This window comes from Cimex lectularius, unplaced genomic scaffold (genome assembly GCF_000648675.2).
Source record: "Cimex lectularius strain Harlan isolate CLEC.00 unplaced genomic scaffold, Clec_2.1 scaffold134, whole genome shotgun sequence".
Lineage (NCBI taxonomy): Eukaryota > Metazoa > Arthropoda > Insecta > Hemiptera > Cimicidae > Cimex > Cimex lectularius.
Window position 1 is genome coordinate 226,115 of NW_019392747.1, and position 19,207 is coordinate 245,321.

At 34.0% G+C, this 19,207-nt stretch overlaps 1 protein-coding gene and 1 long non-coding RNA gene across 4 annotated transcripts in view; one reads left to right on the forward strand and one right to left on the reverse strand.

The window, feature by feature from the left end:
• Positions 1 to 940, forward strand: part of LOC112127001 — a 60,216-nt gene extending 59,276 nt beyond the window's left edge. Inside the window, exon 3 of the long non-coding RNA XR_002910343.1 lies at positions 584 to 940. This is a non-coding gene — a long non-coding RNA (uncharacterized LOC112127001). The remainder of the gene's footprint in view (positions 1 to 583) is intronic.
• LOC106670168 overlaps positions 1 to 19,207 on the reverse strand; it is a 276,453-nt gene that overhangs the window by 170,920 nt on the left and 86,326 nt on the right. The gene's annotated exons all lie outside the window — the stretch shown is intronic.

The window sequence follows — 19,207 nt, forward strand, 5'->3', positions numbered from 1 at the left end:
TATTCTTTACAGGTACTGAAATATGTAATAGAAAAAATGGAATAGCATTTGTTGTGCTGCAAAAGTTGCTTGTACCTATATTTTGATAATCCAAATTTAATGCTATTCAAAAATCAACAGCTTAAACACCATATTTCGTTCGCTATCTACACGCTATGTTCTTAAATGCTTCAGAAAATCATAATTTCATTTTTTATTAAGCTTCTTTTTTGGAGACTTAATATTGATCTTAACATAATAATTTTGAAGTATTGCACATTTTATCAATCGACATGTTGAAAGACAAAGCCAAATTATCAGAAAGATCGTCATAAAGAAGTTTATTGAAAAAATTATCACTTGATTATTTTCACTAAAAACTGCGTTTATTAATTAATAAAAGAAATCCTAAGGTCGTGGGTTCGAATCCCACTCGTGACGCTATCTTTTTCATTTCAACCAAGACCTTACAAACAAAGAATAATTAAGTGAAATAAGTAATTTGGTCAATCGGACCACTAAACATATTGGATTTATTAATTAATGTTACTGTTATGCAATTCTTACTAAAGTATTCTGACAGAAATGCTTTTTTACTGTTTAGGTGTGTGAAAAACAACGATGTTCTCAAACTGACAGAATCTGCTAAGTGGGAAACATCTGCATGAAACTTCACCAATCCTTAAGTCGAAAAAGCAGAAGAGAAAGGCCGAAGTATCGAAAAACTGAAACTAAAGTTTTGCATTGTCACGGATGAACAGTAATGCACTTGTATGCCCTTGGTATGTGAAACATGAGGGTTTTTCAGAAATCTCAGTTTGGAATTTTAACGGTACACTCATTGATCGTGGGTCTGGCAATATTTCAAGCGTGTTTCACTTAAAACTTATAAGCCACTATAGTATGAAAAAGGTTTGCAATTGTTATAGTTTAAAGGTATTGACGTCAAGTAAATAACAAATTATGTAACACAATGGGATATAAAAAATAAGACTACTACATAAAATTCAATTGAACTTTTTTATTAAGGACATTCTACCTTCAAAAACTGCATGGTTTAACTAAGCTTTTACCATTTGATAAACACATATTTTATTTCAGAAATTTTAACCGTCAGTACAGAGCCAATATGGTGCAAATATGTAGAAAATTTACGAGGTCTTTTATATTTTTTCAATTACTACTCATTCCCGATTAAAGATAGGCTATGCAAGGTTAACACACGGACACATACATTTGGGCCAAAGCCCGCGTATGTGTCAGACATGTATAGAAAAAGGTCCCACCTAATTGAAGGGTGCAATTCCTTGGCTCCAGATAGAAAGGGCATAAGAATGCCACCCGATATGAGAATTACGTTTGAGTACGGAAACGAGAACCTAGGACCAATGTTCTGTTCTTGGAGGAAACAGGGTTGTTTTATTGTGTAGAGTACTGACTCTTTTGAGTCCCTAGCATGCGTTGAGAGTGAACGCATTTATCAACGCGAATATGTAGGCGGAATATTTAGTACCCACCCCATCTAACTTCAATTAGGCTAGTTTTAAGGAATATCGACTACTCGTAATTCATTGTAAAGAAAAGCGTGAATAATGATGTCATTGTGTGAATGGTAGCCAACGTTTCGCTCTGACAATGTTAATGATAATAATAATAATAATATAAAGAAGGACCATTAAAGATTAAAAGTTTTAATTGTATACTGTTCACATTTTTAACGTTTATTCACGTTACTACTCAGCATGACTTGGCTGTTGATATATCGTTAAACGAGCTTCGAATTGAATTTCACGAAAAATTACCCTAATTTTGAAAGATCTGACCCTCCGACGAAAGCGAATTAGCAGAATTTTTAGTGCTATGGCGATTAGAGATAAAACGGAAATGGAAGAATGTACAAAAGGGAACTAAAGAACTTACATAATTATAATATACTTGCTGAAGTCCCTCTGTCGTAATACGTTAAGTTCCAAAAGCAATTTTCTCCATGTTTATTACTTGGTAGTTCTTGGTGTTATAAATAATAATAAATGGCACCTGACCTGTTTCACAAAGTAGATTACAGGTCTGGAGTAGAATAGTTAGGGGGGTAAGTGCCTTAGACCGAGGAGCGCGCTGCTCCGAATACGTAATAAAGTCATGTTCGAGGTTGTAGTTAGCATTCTGCCGGAGGACGCCCTTGCTGCCCTACCTATTCCCGCCTACGCCTTTCAAATCACGTAGGAGTACCCAAAGTTTAATTGTATACTCGATGTAGCAGTCATTTGACATGGACAAGGTGAGTCCGCGTCGTTTGCGACTGGGTAGAAGCGGAATAATTGTTATGCTGAACAGCTTGGTTCAATGATCTGACCTTTTCCTTTTAGTGAAACAACAATAGGAGATTTTTTTTATTAGCAGCACGAATATTAGCGTAGGTAAACACTAGTAAAAACGTCTGACCTACAGTAAAGTAGGTGGATGAACGATGATATGTTTTGAATTAAAAAAAAAATAAAATAAAGGCCTAGGCCGGGAAGGCAGAAATGGTTTAAAAAACCTCATCCACAGACCCTAAAAGGAAATTTTACAAAACTGTTTAAACCTGTGCACTCTGATCGAAATGTTGGTTAACGAGTAGGTAATATTTCCATATTAATATTTTAAACACGACACATTTTAAACATGTTAAAAACGTAGAAACCTGAAGCTTACAAGCATAGTTTGATCATGGGATGTTTGCCGTGTTTCTACTATAGCAACATAAATAAAGAGCAGCAACAAAGCAAAAATGGTTCCAGAATTAGCAGAGAACAGGATCTATGTGGCTTGCCTGGATATGCTGCGAAGGATCATGATTCCTCGTTAACAATGAAACTGGTAGAAATGTGTTGACTTTGTTTCAAGGCAGACGCTGGAACATTCGGCATAAAACATCACTAAAGGTCAAATTAAAGCGGAGTAGAAACTAAAGTTTTGCATTGCCTGAGTTGTTGAAATAGTTGTTGGAGTGAGTATGAAAACGATGTTTCTACCCAGAAAAGGCTTGAAACACCGTAATTTCTTGTTACATTATAACAGAGTACAACTTGTGCAAGCTAGCTTAAAACTCAAATAATTGAGGAAAAATGTAAATGTTAGGATTAACCTTTGAAATACCAGATAATAATAATAATTAAAATAATGCTTTATTAAACATAAGAAAGGAAAAAAAAGACAAGTTGTTAGATTTCAAAGCATTTAAGGACATGGATCTTGGACCGTCTGCCAGAGGTCATTGATTAAACAATCAGAAACGAAAAAATACACAATAAAATAAAAGTTATAGCCTATGCAATAAAAAGAAAAAAAAGGAGAAACAACAACTGCCAAAATGCGAAAGAGAGAACAGAAAAACAGGTTATACAATAGAAATCAAAAATTAAACTCATTAATTAATTCATATCTGTAGTTCCATGCATGCCTAACGTAACGAATTAAGGGCCGCAAATCTGAGCCACTCAAAAACCGTAACAGGTCAACCCTGGGGAGAGTGAAACACCCGAAATGCCACAACCGAATCTCACCCAGGGATGAGCACTCCGCCAAGAAGTGGGATACAGTTTCAATAGAGCGCGAATTACACAAAGAACAGATTCCCAATTCCCCTCTGATCCAAACAGCCGAGTTTAAGTGTAAAACCTCACTTCTTAGCTTAAATAGCCATCGCAACTCATTGAGACCAAGACCGTCAAAATTATTTTCATATAGGTCAAACAATGCAGGAGAAATTTGTACCTCCTCGTAAAGTGTGAGATGCGTAGATGCTTGGACACGTGACCGGCATTCTTCGTGATGTTGTTTTTAATTTGATTAATAAGAATTGAAAAATAATTATGCCAGTCACAGAGGTTGTCTAAGGATATCAGATATGTACAGATAATATAAACTACAACAAAATAAAACTCCGGCTTGAACAAAACACGTTTTCTTAACCAAACACGTTTGTTTCTTTAAAAACATTGGTTTTATGTTTCATGATTACTTTTAACAATTATTACCAATGAAGTACGGAAACGACTACAATTTTCTAATGTGTGTCCACGTTATCTAGCTCTAACCAATTGTGACCGCAGAGCATTCCAAATCATACCAATCAACATTGCAGTCCATTGATGGTAAAATTAGTTGACTATACATCGACGGTAATCACGGATTCGTAACAGTACTTGGGGTCAGTACTCAGAAGTCATCAGGTCTCTTTCCTACAAATGCTGATGCGTTAATACAAAAAGGGTACGTAATAAGTCACTAGTCGGACGTTCTGTAGCAAAAGGATGAAACACGTTTGTTTAATGACATCTTATTTATCTTCTTTGACATTATGTCATGCTTCGACCCATTTGTTTGATAGTCAAGAGGCCTTTAAAATGAAAGATTTTTGAGTTTTAAGGAATAATATGGATATTACACAGAACTGTTGTCAATTTTCATCTTTCAATTAATTAAGGTTTTTAGTTGAAATAAAAAAGTCAGTGTCACGAGCGGGATTCGAACCCACGATCTTCGGCTAGATACGCCGCTGCTCAACCACTTGAGCTATCGTGACCTCGATCCACTCGGACACTAACTTCCCATCTCAACCCCACCTTTTGAATTTTTCCCTCCTTTTTGCCATTTTTCAAATGTCGTGTAATCTATTTGATTCTCAGCGACAAATGAAATGGCCACGGAGAGCTTTAGTGAAGTATACTTTATTTTAAATCATTAATTCACTAATTTCTTGGTCCGCTTGACCAATTAATACATTACAATTAATTAAGGTTTTTAGTTGAGATAAAAAAGTCAATGGCACTAGCGGGAAGTTCTCGGAAGGAAAGGAAAATCAAATTATTAAATTATTCAAAATTTATTATTTTTTCCAGTCAGTCAACGTGTTTTGTAATTTATCCAGGCCCTGAAGATGACCCGAATAAAGGTCGAAACGGCCGCAAAAAATGAAAAAATTGTTTTTCTAAACCACTTCATTCTTGACCGCTCTTCACGACTTCAACAAATTATGATACAGCAGGACATTAAGAAACACACGCCATATTTAAAGTTGGCAATTTTTAGAATGTTTGTTTGTGATTGCAGTGATATTTAAAATTTGAAAAACAAATTATTATCAGAGATGATGACTAAATCGCCAGCATGCATTAAAACTGCACTAATTAGCTAGATATTTTTTTAAACCGCTAATGGGAAAGGCGTTAAGAGGCGAATATTCAGATAGGTTATCGCGAAGGGTTTCGTCCCCCCATCCGGCTAACGGTTGATTCGGCATAAAAACGAAAACAGACGATGCAGGACAACTGGCGTTCCCCGGTCGGTAAGGATATCCATTGAGGTACGGGCGAGGCCGGCCTGCTTCCGCCGAGTTTCGCTCCACCGCGCGACGGGATACGGCTCAAGGATAACAGGGAACAGCACTCAGAGGGGTACTTCTGAGGAGGAGTACACGCACAATTACCCGGTCCCCCTGACGTCAAAGCACCCTTGTTACGTCAGGAAATAGAACTTGCGTAACAGTCAGAATCACGTACGCGAGGTGACCGACGGCTTGTCTATAATTTCAGATATCGCCACGTTTTATCAGATCGCAATTACTGGATCCGCTGATACATGCCGTTCGCTTTATCCTCAGTCGAAAATATCACCCCCCGGGCGGCATTATATATAATAAAATAAAAACTTACAGTTCGTGCAGACTAAAACACCTACCTGGAACAAAAAAACACATAATTTAACTACAATATAATCAATATATGTTATGCAAATATTACATGTACTTCAGAAACAAGTCTGGGATTAGGTAGGACTTTCAAGTTCTGGGCATTTTAATAAACTATGTTATTATTATTAACATAATAAATATTATTATTTATTTTAATAAAAAAAGGAAATCACATACTAAAATTAGTTTTAAATGATACCTGGCAGTTTTATTTCCCTTTCAATAAAAAGTGCTGATATTCAAAGAAACAGATGAGATGTCTAATCAAAACTTCCAATAGAATTATGTAATTACAATATTCCACCTTTTTTAAGTGCTTTTGTTAGGGTTATGAATTATTAAAAAATAATATTTGTCATTACTAATAAAGACGACGAAACATTCAAATGCAGTATCATTTTACAAATCTGTAAATTTTGATAATTTTTGGCAATAACGTTTAGCATATGCAGCCTCCTAGGGGGCGGTAGAAAAGGAGGGAGAAAGANACAGAGTTGGTTGGTGTCCGTGGAGGGCCTTTGAAGGCTATCCACTTGATATGTGGATGAAATTTTGGAGCATTATGCATTGCCTATCCTCGATGAAATAAGCGACAATCATGTTTAAATCCACGATAATGCCTCGTCTGCATGTCGCCCGCATAGTACAAACGTACCTTCAACAGCATAACATCAGGGTCTTAGCCTGACCAGTCCGTTCTCCAGACTTGAACCCCATCGAATATTTATGGAATAACCTCCAAAGACGAATAAGAGCGTGTCCATCACTTCCTGATACACTCCACGATCTGAAAGGACTCTTCGTGAAGAATGGGCTAACCTCTAGCAAAGAGGAGGAAATACGTGATATTGAAATGTTAATTAAAAATTTAAAACAAATTTGATCAGTCGTCTTTTTTCTCTTTTTTTCCATTTTCCTTAGGAATTTTCATTTTTTGAAACTTTTTTATACCAAGACGCAATACGTTAACAAACGTGAAACTTTGATTAATATGTAAAAGTGTATACAAATCATGTTATATTACAAGAGGGTGGAATTTTTTGAATGTCAGTGTATAACCGAAACCGACAGTATTGAAAGTGCGAGAAAATGACAAATTATTTGTAATTAACAAAGGGACATAGGAAACAATTGTACAAAGAGAATGGAATAAGAACCTAAGAGAAATTCCAACTGTACGAACTGTGCAAACAGGAGGACCATGCGATTCATTCGGAAGGCGGAAAAAAAAAATAAAGCATTTGAAACGAAATTATAAGAAAACTAAAAACGGCTTTTTATATATTTAAAACAAAAAGTAAACTAGAATATAAATAAAGGCTTATTTCTTACCGGATATGTAAAGAGGTATGCAAGATGCGAAGGAGGCAGGAGGTGGAGGGAAAGAATTAGCTTTTAGATTATTTGGACATCGTGAGATGCGTTCAAGAAGACACACACAAGAATGATGAGAAGACACAGAAAACAAACACTTTGAGCCCTGAAGATGATCTCAATAAGGATCGAAACGTGGCACGATAAAGAAAATGTTTTTGTAAACCTACGTCACACCAGACCGCATCTATCGTCTCCAAATAATCATTAATTAACGATCACTAAATACCACACATTTTTAGCTTTTAGGTTGGAAGGCTCAATTACGACTTCCAGCACTGGCGACGCGACGTGGTACAAGAAAATTCCAAACGGCGGGTTGCATAAAATTGATTTATTAAAAAACTAAATGAAAATATGACGCGGTGTTTGTATACATTATAATATACAACAAAATAAAACTATTGTTCTTTCCTAAAAATCAAACACCAACAAGTTATGAGGAAGTTAAGAAAAAAATCTGTTCGTGGGAACATGGTATAAACGAGAGAGGAAACAATTAAATAAAAAGAAATACATCAATAACTAGCGGCTTGCGAATAATAATGGTCAAACGACACTCTGTGCGTTTAATTTGTGTAAGTTTGAAAAATAAAGAATAATTGTATAATATAACGTGTGGTTTTATTTTATGTGAACATAAATCTTATCCATTTATAGAAGAATTACATAAGAATATTTGATTCTTTTTCTAGGAATTTCAACAAAAATAAAACGTCAAAATCTCATATAAAGTATTCTCAAGGCGAACTAATAAAGTACAGTGAGCGGTAAATAAAACAGGAATCCGGAAATAAACAACAGGAGAAAACGAGAGAAGAAAACTCTCAAGTGAATGGGAATAAAGTCCAAATGTTACTCAAAGGTCAGATCGTTTGTCTTGGATTTTCTTTTTCCATGTATACTACAAGGGTTGAAGAACGAAATAAAAACACAAATATCCGATTATTATTTCCAAAAGAACTCTTAAATTGCCGTTTTGTACAAAGAAATTAGGAAGTAAATAATAGGAAGCAATCACATACAATTATTTTGAAGAAAAGCAGTCAATTTGTATGTTTGTTAATTTTTTAGAAAGATATATGCAATGTATTATAAAGCATAACAAGTAGATTTCAAATTTGATAATTAATGATGAAACGACCTGTTGTGTAAAGTATGTAGAGTAACCAACGGGGAAAAGGACAAATTAGAACGTAATATAGATAAAATAAGCATGTTCTTAGATAATTTTGAATATTCTGTGTTATGTTACAATATTATCGTTTTTCTTTACTTTCCTTTGATTTCGTTTCATAAACATTGTAAGACCAAAATTAAGATCAAGAACTAAATAATTTTGAATACACGTTGTTTAGCAACAATTCCGATATGTGAGAAAAATAAGGAATCAATAATAGTCCTAAATGAAGGTAACATTAAGTTATTTTTACGTTTATAGAGTTCAATACAAAAATCATACTAAAAAGTAGTTTTGAAATGACAGTTTTTGGACATGGAATCAGGAATGAATGAAGTAGTTAAAGAAAATACTTGTAAGAAAGAAATAAGAAAATAGGCGATAAGGGTGACGATAGTTCTTCTACGTAATAATAATTTTTTAATTTTATAAGGTGGTTAAACAAACTGTAATCCCAACAAAAAAGCTATCGTTTAACAATCCTGTAGGCTCTCCTTCTACCTTGTTTATTTAAACAATGATCTAATTAAATTAAACGATAAATTAAAATAAGTGCAATTGTTAAAGATTTTTGGTATGCAAATTTTAAAGAATAATAAGTAAAACACAAAAGAATATAAAAAAATAAATATAAAGCAGAAATATTAAAATTCAACACCAAAACTTGTTGAAAACCTCGAGATTCTCTGTAAATTAAGTAAAAAAATGCACGCTGACAGAAATATACATTTAGGAACATTTTTACTATATTACTGTCAAGAGTTCCGATAAAAAAAAAGGCTGGATAACAATATAAAACCCTAATGAAACTATAAATTATAATGAAAACAAACACCCAAATATTGGCAAAGCTCAACAAATTTCAAAATGTGGCATTAATCATTGCAAGTTCAACAACTTTGATGTAAGCAATGTAAGACGACTCAATTTCAATAACTGTTCTCTTATCAACCTGGTTGTGAAATAGTCGAAATTCTCAGAAATAAACTAACATTAAAGAACACGCTGATGATTTTATGATCCGTTAGAGGCATAGTTTCATGCAATACCAAAACGAAATTCCTACCTAATAACTAAGGCATCATCATCATTAGTGGTTTCGCTTTTCTGCGGACAGTAGTTGCCGAATACCGTCTACGTGCCCAATCGAGTCGTGCCTGTGTGCAGGAATGACTATTATTCAGCGCTTTCGTCTCCGGTAATTTCGAAAGTAAAAAGTACAGATGGTGACGACGAATGTAAAAATGTTAAAGAAAGGACACACGAAATAGCAGTTTCAGCCGCGACCACAAATTATATTGTTGCCGAAAACCGAAACGGTCATTACATAAGTTCGTACATTAAATAATGAAGGAAGAAATTTATATTGTAAAAAAAAAATTAACGAACAACACTAGGTATGCAGAAAAATAGAAAACCAGTAGTAATTGTCTCATGATGAAAAAAAAACCTTATCTTCTGATTCTACAGGATAACGGGATAATATGGATAGGAATTTAACTAATTTAAATGGCACGATGATCATCAATGGAGATTCCGAAGGAATTTTGACGCAGAATTCAACGGTGGAAACGTTTTTTCATTTCCCGGTGCAACCCTTCCCAAATTATTTGCAAAAAACCACTTCCGAACAGGTTTTTCGGATAATCGAAATCTCCAGCCTCTTCAACTAATCGCCAATTTTCTTTTTTACAATAAATTTTTTTATAACTGTACAACCAAAATTACTACTAAATAAACGAAAAGAAATGCAATAAACAACAGTACAGAGTGTAAAGTGTTTTTCTGATGATTTTTGAAAAAAAAAAAAAAAACCTCTAGTAAGTGTCCTGGGTTCGAATCAAATTATCTGAACTCAGTATGACCTTAGGGCTTTCTCACACGGGGGATACGCAGATCTCACCAGCTTGACAACCAGGGACTGGGTGCCTGGACGACTAGAGTAGCCCATATTACCAAATTGCTTGCGATTTGAATAGAAAATTATTCAGTTTTATACTGGCTGATGGCAAAGTATGTTTCTAGTGCGTTTCGTTGGGTACTCAACCCATGACTTTAGTAATGATGAAGATATCATAATCTAGTATTATTATTACTGTCAGGACAGAACGATGAACGGGAGAAAGTTAGGGGTACATTCGTACATGGAAAAGACTAAATATAACAGATAAAAATAGAAGCATCAATTAATTTTGATTCCTGCCAGACAGTTGCCCCAAGTCGTTTTTGTCTGTTTCGTGACGTATTTCTTATCACATTGTTGGAAACTTTATGAGGCGATAGATCACGAGAGTGGCCGTGATAGTGGGTAATGTATCGCCAAGCAAAAGTCAACTGCCGATAAAGTAACAAGAATGTGAACAGTTGTTTCCCCATCCAGTTATGTAAGGATCGTGAGTTATAAATAGGCGATGACATTATTGCTAGGCCTATCTCTTCCATTCTGATACTGGACCAACGAAGACTATCAACCCTGCTAAATTACCCTACTGGTTGCTGCCTCATTAGTTTTACTGGTGAATGGTCTTTTAATGGAGCACAGTCATTCTTCGCGGAATGAGTTCAACGTTTAGGAAAATTATCTTTTGCATTTTTTATTAAAAACGCAAAATTGGAAGAAATGGAGAGAGGTAAGAGAGAAAAGGAAGAGAAAGATTGATCGTTATATTTAACATACTTCTCAAATTTCGACAACGACTTCTCTGACAAATAAAGAAAGAGAGAGAGAGAGAGAGAGAGAGAGAGAGAGAGAGAGAGAGAGAGAGAAAGAGAGGNTATATTCACTAATAGTTTTGATGTGATTTTTTTTACAAACTGATAACTGCTTGGCTATCCGATATTATGAGGATATTTTTTCCAGTGCAACCTCTTCTAAGATTTTCTAAGGCACAGACAGTTTAGTTTTTGATACAGTCACTCTTCATTTTTGAACTGAAACTTTTTGGTTTTTTCATCTATCACGTATAGAGAAATATTTCGTCGTGTTCCATTTCCTCAATCAAACGAAATTTAACAAATAATCTATTAGGTCCGCTCAATTTAAACTCATTATGTTAAACACAACCATCCACTAGAAACGATGTGAGTGCGAATGAAAAAAGCAACTAACTGAAAAATCGACAAATCCCTGACGCTCCGAGCAAAATGGTAACTAACGATGATCGTACAATGGTTAATCGATGCTCGATCATCGCAACAGTCACACCGAGGAAACCTGCCATTGCTGCCACCGCAATTCGCTATACAAGCATTTTATGATGTAGCAAAAGGAATTGAGTTCAATCCCCGTCCCGCTAGCATTTTGCAAAACATTTCAGTTTATTTAAATCTTTTGTGTTAGTGAGTGATATAGTAGATATAGAGGAGATAAGATAGATAAATAGGCAGATTGAGAGAAAGAGAAAGAAAGAAAAAAGTGCACGTTAAAACAAATAATACTGCCAAAAATATAGTAATGCAAAGTGAATCAGTTTATCAAAGAGATATAACGCCAAAATAAGGATCTCGTTTAAAGGGATCAAATTTTTAAAATTGGGCTATAATGTAAAGTTTTATGAACGTTTTGATAATTTCGTTTTCCATATACATAATAATTCTAATATTGTTCCAAGAAAAAATAAATAAAAAATAAAATCAAAATTTTAACGCCTCTAAAAACGAGCAACTGTTCCCTTTAATTCAGAATTAGTATTTGATGAATTATTACAATACGTATTAGAGTAAAATGTAAATAATGATAATCCAACTTAATGAAATATTAATTTCTATTATTGATTTATTGTTTATTTCTCCCTGGATCATTAAAAAAAAAATGTTATGTACGTATTTTAAAGTTAATTTTTCTTACGTGTGTATATCAATTGTCTTTTACGTAAGGTAGTATATACAGCTGCATACAAAATGTAATTAATGCGTTCCAAAACATTACAGTAGGGATATAAATCTTCCAATTTGCTTAAAACTAAATAAAATTACTATGAAACTCATCAATTACGATAAACAGGTGTTTTCTTATATTTGCAGAAACAGGTGTGGCTCAAGCTCCTTTTAATGGACATAATTTCTACTATAGGTTATTTTTCAAATCTGGTTAACTACCCGATGATAAATAATAATTTCCTAGGAAATTAGGGAAGCGGAAAGAAGATTGTGTTTACCAATAAAGATCGGAAGCGATAATGGGGAAAGCCAAATGAACCTCTATCAACCAATTTGAAGGGCCGTTTCATCTTGGGAAAGTCGTCCAACAACTCTTTATATGCGAATAACTTCCAAAGAAGAGTTCATTCCGGGACATATCAACCTTAATAGTGGAGCTATACTCTCGGTGACTGCTTTGAGACGGTCGTCAAATTAACATTTGGAAAATACAAATCGATTTTGTATCAGAACACATCTAAATTACCCTTATTTAATCAACTTCTGACGACAAATAGCAGGAAAGTGGAAAAGACTAAAGGTTGCTTCCTGAGAACGAATCGGTCCTAACAATTAATCAAAGTAGAGTGAATAGCAACGACTACAATGATAACTGTCGTAATGATAATATAGCTTGCTACGCATCATAAAAGAAATCACCAAATGGTGGCCATCACTTAAATCACATTTTATATTTAAATTTTACTAGTGCATTTTTCGGCCAACACCCGTCAAACGATAAAAACCCTAAAATAATTGATCGCGAAAGTCGTTGAACTATTGAATTTGGACGGTGAGTAAAATTTGTTGAAGTAATTATATCGAGAGTAAATGGGCAAAAATAAATGCAAAAAGGATATGGAGGTTGCAGTGGTAGCACACAATATCGAAGATTGCCCGTCGCCTTAGTTATTGGATAGATTGAAGAACAAGTGGATTCACGAAGGGTAAATTTACTGTGGTTTCGTTTGTTTTTACCTTCAATTTGCGAAGCTCAGATAGGAGGAGGTTTAGGTGGAGTTGAATGTGACTTACATCAAAAATCAAATTTTAATGCGAAACGGGTTGGGCCTTCCTCCCAAACGAGTGGGGAAAAAAGATTTAAAACCACCTTTTGTATTTTAATTCCAAACAGCTGTCCAACTCCTTTTTTTCCTCTTCCTATCGCTGAATCTCATCTCAATCCCGTCTATTACATTCATCATCGGACGTTTTGTTTTTAAAGGGGGGGGAGGACACGTGGAGATACTAGCTGGATGTTTGACTTTAGTAATGTTTAGAAAAATGAAACATTCCACAAGTTCAGTGTTCGTAAATCATCCGATTGGTAGATCGTTAAACCAAGGATCAGATTAAGGACCTGTTAGTTTGAATTATGACTCTTAATTTTTATTTAAACAATTATTAAGCTAAATAGGTCAAATCTGAAACCAATTTCCCACCAGGAGAGAAATACTATTTTTTCACAACAGCAGAAGTAATATCAATTGCACGGGGGTTGTTTTTTGAAAAAAAACCAGCCCATTTGTAAGTATGTGTCCTTACGGTACGTACTTTTACCTTACAGTGATGACCGCCGAAAATTCTAAATTTGTCTACTCATCGCCTTTCTCGTATTTTAGCTTTGGACGTTATTAAAAAATTCTGGTTCAAGCAATTTGATTAGACGGAAACGAATTTAATCATAACGTTACAAAACGTTTAATATTTTTTAATTAACTCTTAGACAATCCTCCATTGATCGTGTTAATCTTATAAATATTTGGCCCGTTTTGAAGGATTAGAGGTAAATAAAATACAGATAAAATTTCCCCATTCTGTTTACAATTGGACTTTGTAAATAAATATTTGAATAGTCAATCTTGTCTTTGTTAGTTTTTCTGTAAAGCTTCTTTTTAACGTTCCGGTAGTTTGATTTTTTTAAGTCGTACCATTTTTAAGGTTCAAATTTGTTTGAGAGATGGTTTTATGTCATACAGATTCGGCTAAAATCATAGCATTGTTGGAAAATGGAAGAATTCAAGCGCATGTAGCCACGCTAATTAACATTGCCAGAACAACTATCCGAAGGGTCATCCATCGGTACCTAGATATTTGAGGTTAGAAGGCATGTATCAGGTCGCAATCGTGTCACATTTCAGAGCGTTTGAACAAGTTTTATCGTTTCTAATGTACTCTGTAATCGATATTCAACCGCTACTGAGATCAAACAACGAGTTCAACAAGTTAGAAATGTTAATGTCAGTTTATCCTCACCAGACTTTAAGAAGCTGGATTATGTGCGACAAGGTCTGTCATTGGTCCAGAACTACTGTCAAAGCACGGTTAAGTTTCGCAAGAAATCATATCAGTTGGTTTGAGCGAGATTGGACTAAAATCTTATTTTCGGACGAGTCGAGGTTTTGTTTGAGGTCTTCTGACAGCCTGAGGGTTTGCAGAAGGACAAGAGAGCGATATACTGAGGAAGAAAAGTAGCATGGGTAGGTGTTCGGGTATTCAATTAAAAGCACTTGTACATCACTCCTTTTTTTCTTGTCTTCTACTCCTCCGAAGAAATTAAAAAGGAAAAACAATCGGAAGAAGAAAGAGAAATTATAAAATAGGTAGTTGTGTTAGTTGAAACTATGTAACACAATTAAAGCTTCAAGATTAAAAAAGTGTAAACTGAAAGAGAAATTTTACACACTGGGGGAAGATTGTTTTCAACTAATTTTTGACCAAGAGAGTACTATTATCAACAATTCAAATTCTATGGTGTTTTATGTCTACATTCACAAAACTTCCACTGAAACGGTGCCGATGGCCATGGTCCATTTCTCACTGGGGTAATAAACGATCTCATCCATTTATCGTTTAAGCTGGTTAAACTGATCGAGGCCTGCGTGGATTAAACGTTGCGGATAAGGTTTAACAGTCATCCGCTTATGGCTATGTAAAATATTACCAGCATTGTTTGCAAAAAAGCTTTATGTTGCTTTTGTTTGCTAACATGTCGAGAAAACATCAATCGACCTGTTGAAATCCTTTAATATTTAGTTAAATTACTACATATTTTCTGACAGTGACCGATTTAACATATTTTAAATTGATTAATTTAATAATAATTAATGATAATAATAATAATTTGAATATTATCTAATGTAAATTTGAAAAAAAGACCTATATTTAAAACATTAAAAAAACAAAGCGAAAATATCATAAAGAAAAATTATTTATTGCTATGGTTTTTTACAAATTTGCCATCCAAATTTCCAGAACATGTGTCCATTGCCATGGGATAGAATGCTATCCTGTGTTTTTTTTCGTTTTATTTAAAAATGCCAACTTTGCATTAAGTACAACAAGTAAATACAATGGTAAAACCTAAGCAATCACCGTCTCTCATTATCACTCAGTATGAGATCCCGGGGTCATCGGCGTTTCAGTCGCCGTTGAGGGCTGTCAGGAAGTGTTAGGTTACTAAGGGAATGGGATGACTAATGAGTGAGAAGTGGAATTGATGTGTTCCGAGTTGATGGGAAACAAGGGATGAGGTCGTTGTGAAGGTACGATTGGGCACAGAAAGAAGCATTTGCAATAAAACGAAGGGTTTGGACTTGAATGATTGGATTCTATATAAGATGGATGCTTTGGCTAAGTCCCATAGATATGTCCATGTCGATTCGAGTAGTGAGATGTAGATTAGTCTGTTATTGTTAAAGGATAGAAATTGATTGTCTAAAAGTCTTAAAAGTTTGTATTGTCCATTATGTACTAACTATAAAGTACGAGTTTACCCCTTTTAAAAAAGGGTTTTTTCGAAATTTACCAGAAGGTAAACAAGTAGAAATGATTAGTGTTGGAGTGAGTGCGGTGTTCAATCCTTTTTAAAAAGATAGTTTCTACTCATAGTAAGTTGTTTTGGAACGATCCGGATCTCGAGCCCTTAGTTCATGTTCAGGTTGAAGGAGAAGAAGGTGAACCTGATGATGAGCTAAGGGCTCGAAATCCGGATCGTGTTAAACAACTTACTATGAGTAGAAACTATCTTTTTAAAAAGGAATGAACACCGCACTCACTCCACCACTTATCATTTCTACTCGTTTACCTTCTGGTAAATTTCGAAAACAGAAGGAAATCAATAATACAATAATTGTACAGTACATAAGTAATTAAGGTAATGGTAGGTAATATAAGCAAGTGTAAGCAGTAGGTATTCGAAAATTGAGTATGATCATGAATAGGCTAAATTAATGAAAGTAAAATTGTCATTACACGTCTGTATTCCTGTAGGACTATATTCCGGGATATTATTTTTTAGTTACAAATTTTGGTTAATCGATGAATCAATATTTTTTGTTCTTGATCACCACGATATACTATGGAATACAACAACCTTTAATCAACTACTTTAGACTATTTAATATTGTCGAAAGACGAAAAACAAAGAAAGTTTGGAAACTAACATCGATAATATAAATTATACAGAAAAAAGCCGAAATAAACAAAACAAAATTATCGGTCGAAAATATTGACTTAAACGTTTACGTCTAACGTGGTTAATATACAATGATTTCGTAAAGAATACTGCGACAGACAAAACAGAGGTTAAAATAACGTACAACACAACATTTAAGAATGTGTACAAACACAGACAAGATTGACACAGGCCTTTCACCTCCTACATCAACACAATACAATTTTAAATTACATAACCCGGTTATCCTGGACAATGAAAGAAACCTGAAAACGATTCATTCCAAAAGAAACGAAAATTGAAAAGTAACGATTGATAAAAGAAAAAATGTTTATCTACATGAACGTTAGATCTTGCAATTTACGAAAAGATAAATCGGGAGAGATTAACTCAACGTATTCTGGACTTGTAACTAGTTATTTTCGGAAAAGGAAGCAAACAAAAAGGGATTAACAATAACAAAACTATATAACTATAAAATGAAATAGTAATGTGATTTAATTTAATTTATATATAAACATTAAAAAAGTTAGAAAAATGAAAGAGGTGAAGAAACTGAGTATAGAGCTAAGATATGGTTACCAAGGATTACCTTCTCTATACAGCCTCAACGATTTCCAGTCTTATATTACTTGTAATAATTATAAAGATAGAAAGTTTCCTATTTAGCAAATAAAACACTAAGTATGTATATTTAAAAGTTAAATTTAATTATTAACCAAATGTTGATTATTTTTAGACGTGTTCTTTGTTGTTTTTGTTAAAAAGATTGTTGTTGTTTTGTTTTATTGGCATTTATGTTTAACCATAAAGCTACCATTTTTATGAGTAATAAAAGGGTGGATTAATCAGAGAGAAGATAATTTTATTATTTGTTTATATAAAGCAAATGAAATGAATTTAACAATTTAATGTATTATCGGTGTCAGGAAATGTATGTTTTCATTGATTTTGTAATGCAGGGCCTAAGGATGACTTCAAATCGAAAGCATGGCAGAACAGGATTAAAAACACCCCAACCTTGATCACTATATTAAAATAATTACAACTATAGGTCGCTATCATCAATATTAAGAAAATAATTTTTCAGTTTGATCTTAAAAAATATCTTAAGCTTTTTATATAGTAATGTGAGTGTAAAAGAAAAAGCTACGCAATTTTCTGGACCTTGTGTGTAATAAAACAAAATATTTTTCTTGGACTGTCTTTGAATTTTCCCCACTGGCTAAATTTCTGGGTTTTCCAATTTATAAAATTCACGACGGACCTCTCTCGGCAAGTGTAGTGTGCTTATTAATTTCAAAATTTATTAATTTTATTCTCATTTTCTTTTTTTTTTAAACCAAAAGTTACAAAGTTATTAATGAAAAAATGAAGAAGTAACTGTTTTAAAACAACAATATTACAAGACGATTCTGTCTACGATACTTTTTAATCAAAATTCGATCGTATGTTGTTTTGATAAATTCGTTTTAAATAACCCACTTCATCAAAACATTTCTCTCTGCGATAAGGTAAAAATACCCCAGCCGACGGATAAGAAGAGCCAAGAAATACTATTATATTTGGTTTTGATTACAGTGCGTGGCCTGTGTGTTCTGCAAAGGCTCGCTTTGAACTCGGACTATCAAATCGCTCACGCTTTTTTAGTAAACAACAAATATGACGAGATAAGTATAAGGGGCTATTGTGTAAGAAGCGATGCCTTCCAATTAATCTGATAAGATTATTTTTATGTCCGGTTGAAAAGGGAAAAATATTGCAATATTTCATCGGCTATTTTATTTATTTTTTTTTTAGCTACTTCGCTGATTATTGGACGATTAGAGGCCATTTCTAAATGACAAGAGCTGTTTTTGTCCCTTACAAATTCACCTTCTGTTGCTTTGATTGACTGAAACTTTTGGCTATTAACAACATCCTTAATTTTTTTATNATATATTCACTAATAGTTTTGATGTGATTTTTTTTACAAACTGATAACTGCTTGGCTATCCGATATTATGAGGATATTTTTTCCAGTGCAACCTCTTCTAAGATTTTCTAAGGCACAGACAGTTTAGTTTTTGATACAGTCACTCTTCATTTTTGAACTGAAACTTTTTGGTTTTTTCATCTATCACGTATAGAGAAATATTTCGTCGTGTTCCATTTCCTCAATCAAACGAAATTTAACAAATAATCTATTAGGTCCGCTCAATTTAAACTCATTATGTTAAACACAACCATCCACTAGAAACGATGTGAGTGCGAATGAAAAAAGCAACTAACTGAAAAATCGACAAATCCCTGACGCTCCGAGCAAAATGGTAACTAACGATGATCGTACAATGGTTAATCGATGCTCGATCATCGCAACAGTCACACCGAGGAAACCTGCCATTGCTGCCACCGCAATTCGCTATACAAGCATTTTATGATGTAGCAAAAGGAATTGAGTTCAATCCCCGTCCCGCTAGCATTTTGCAAAACATTTCAGTTTATTTAAATCTTTTGTGTTAGTGAGTAATATAGTAGATATAGAGGAGATAAGATAGATAAATAGGCAGATTGAGAGAAAGAGAAA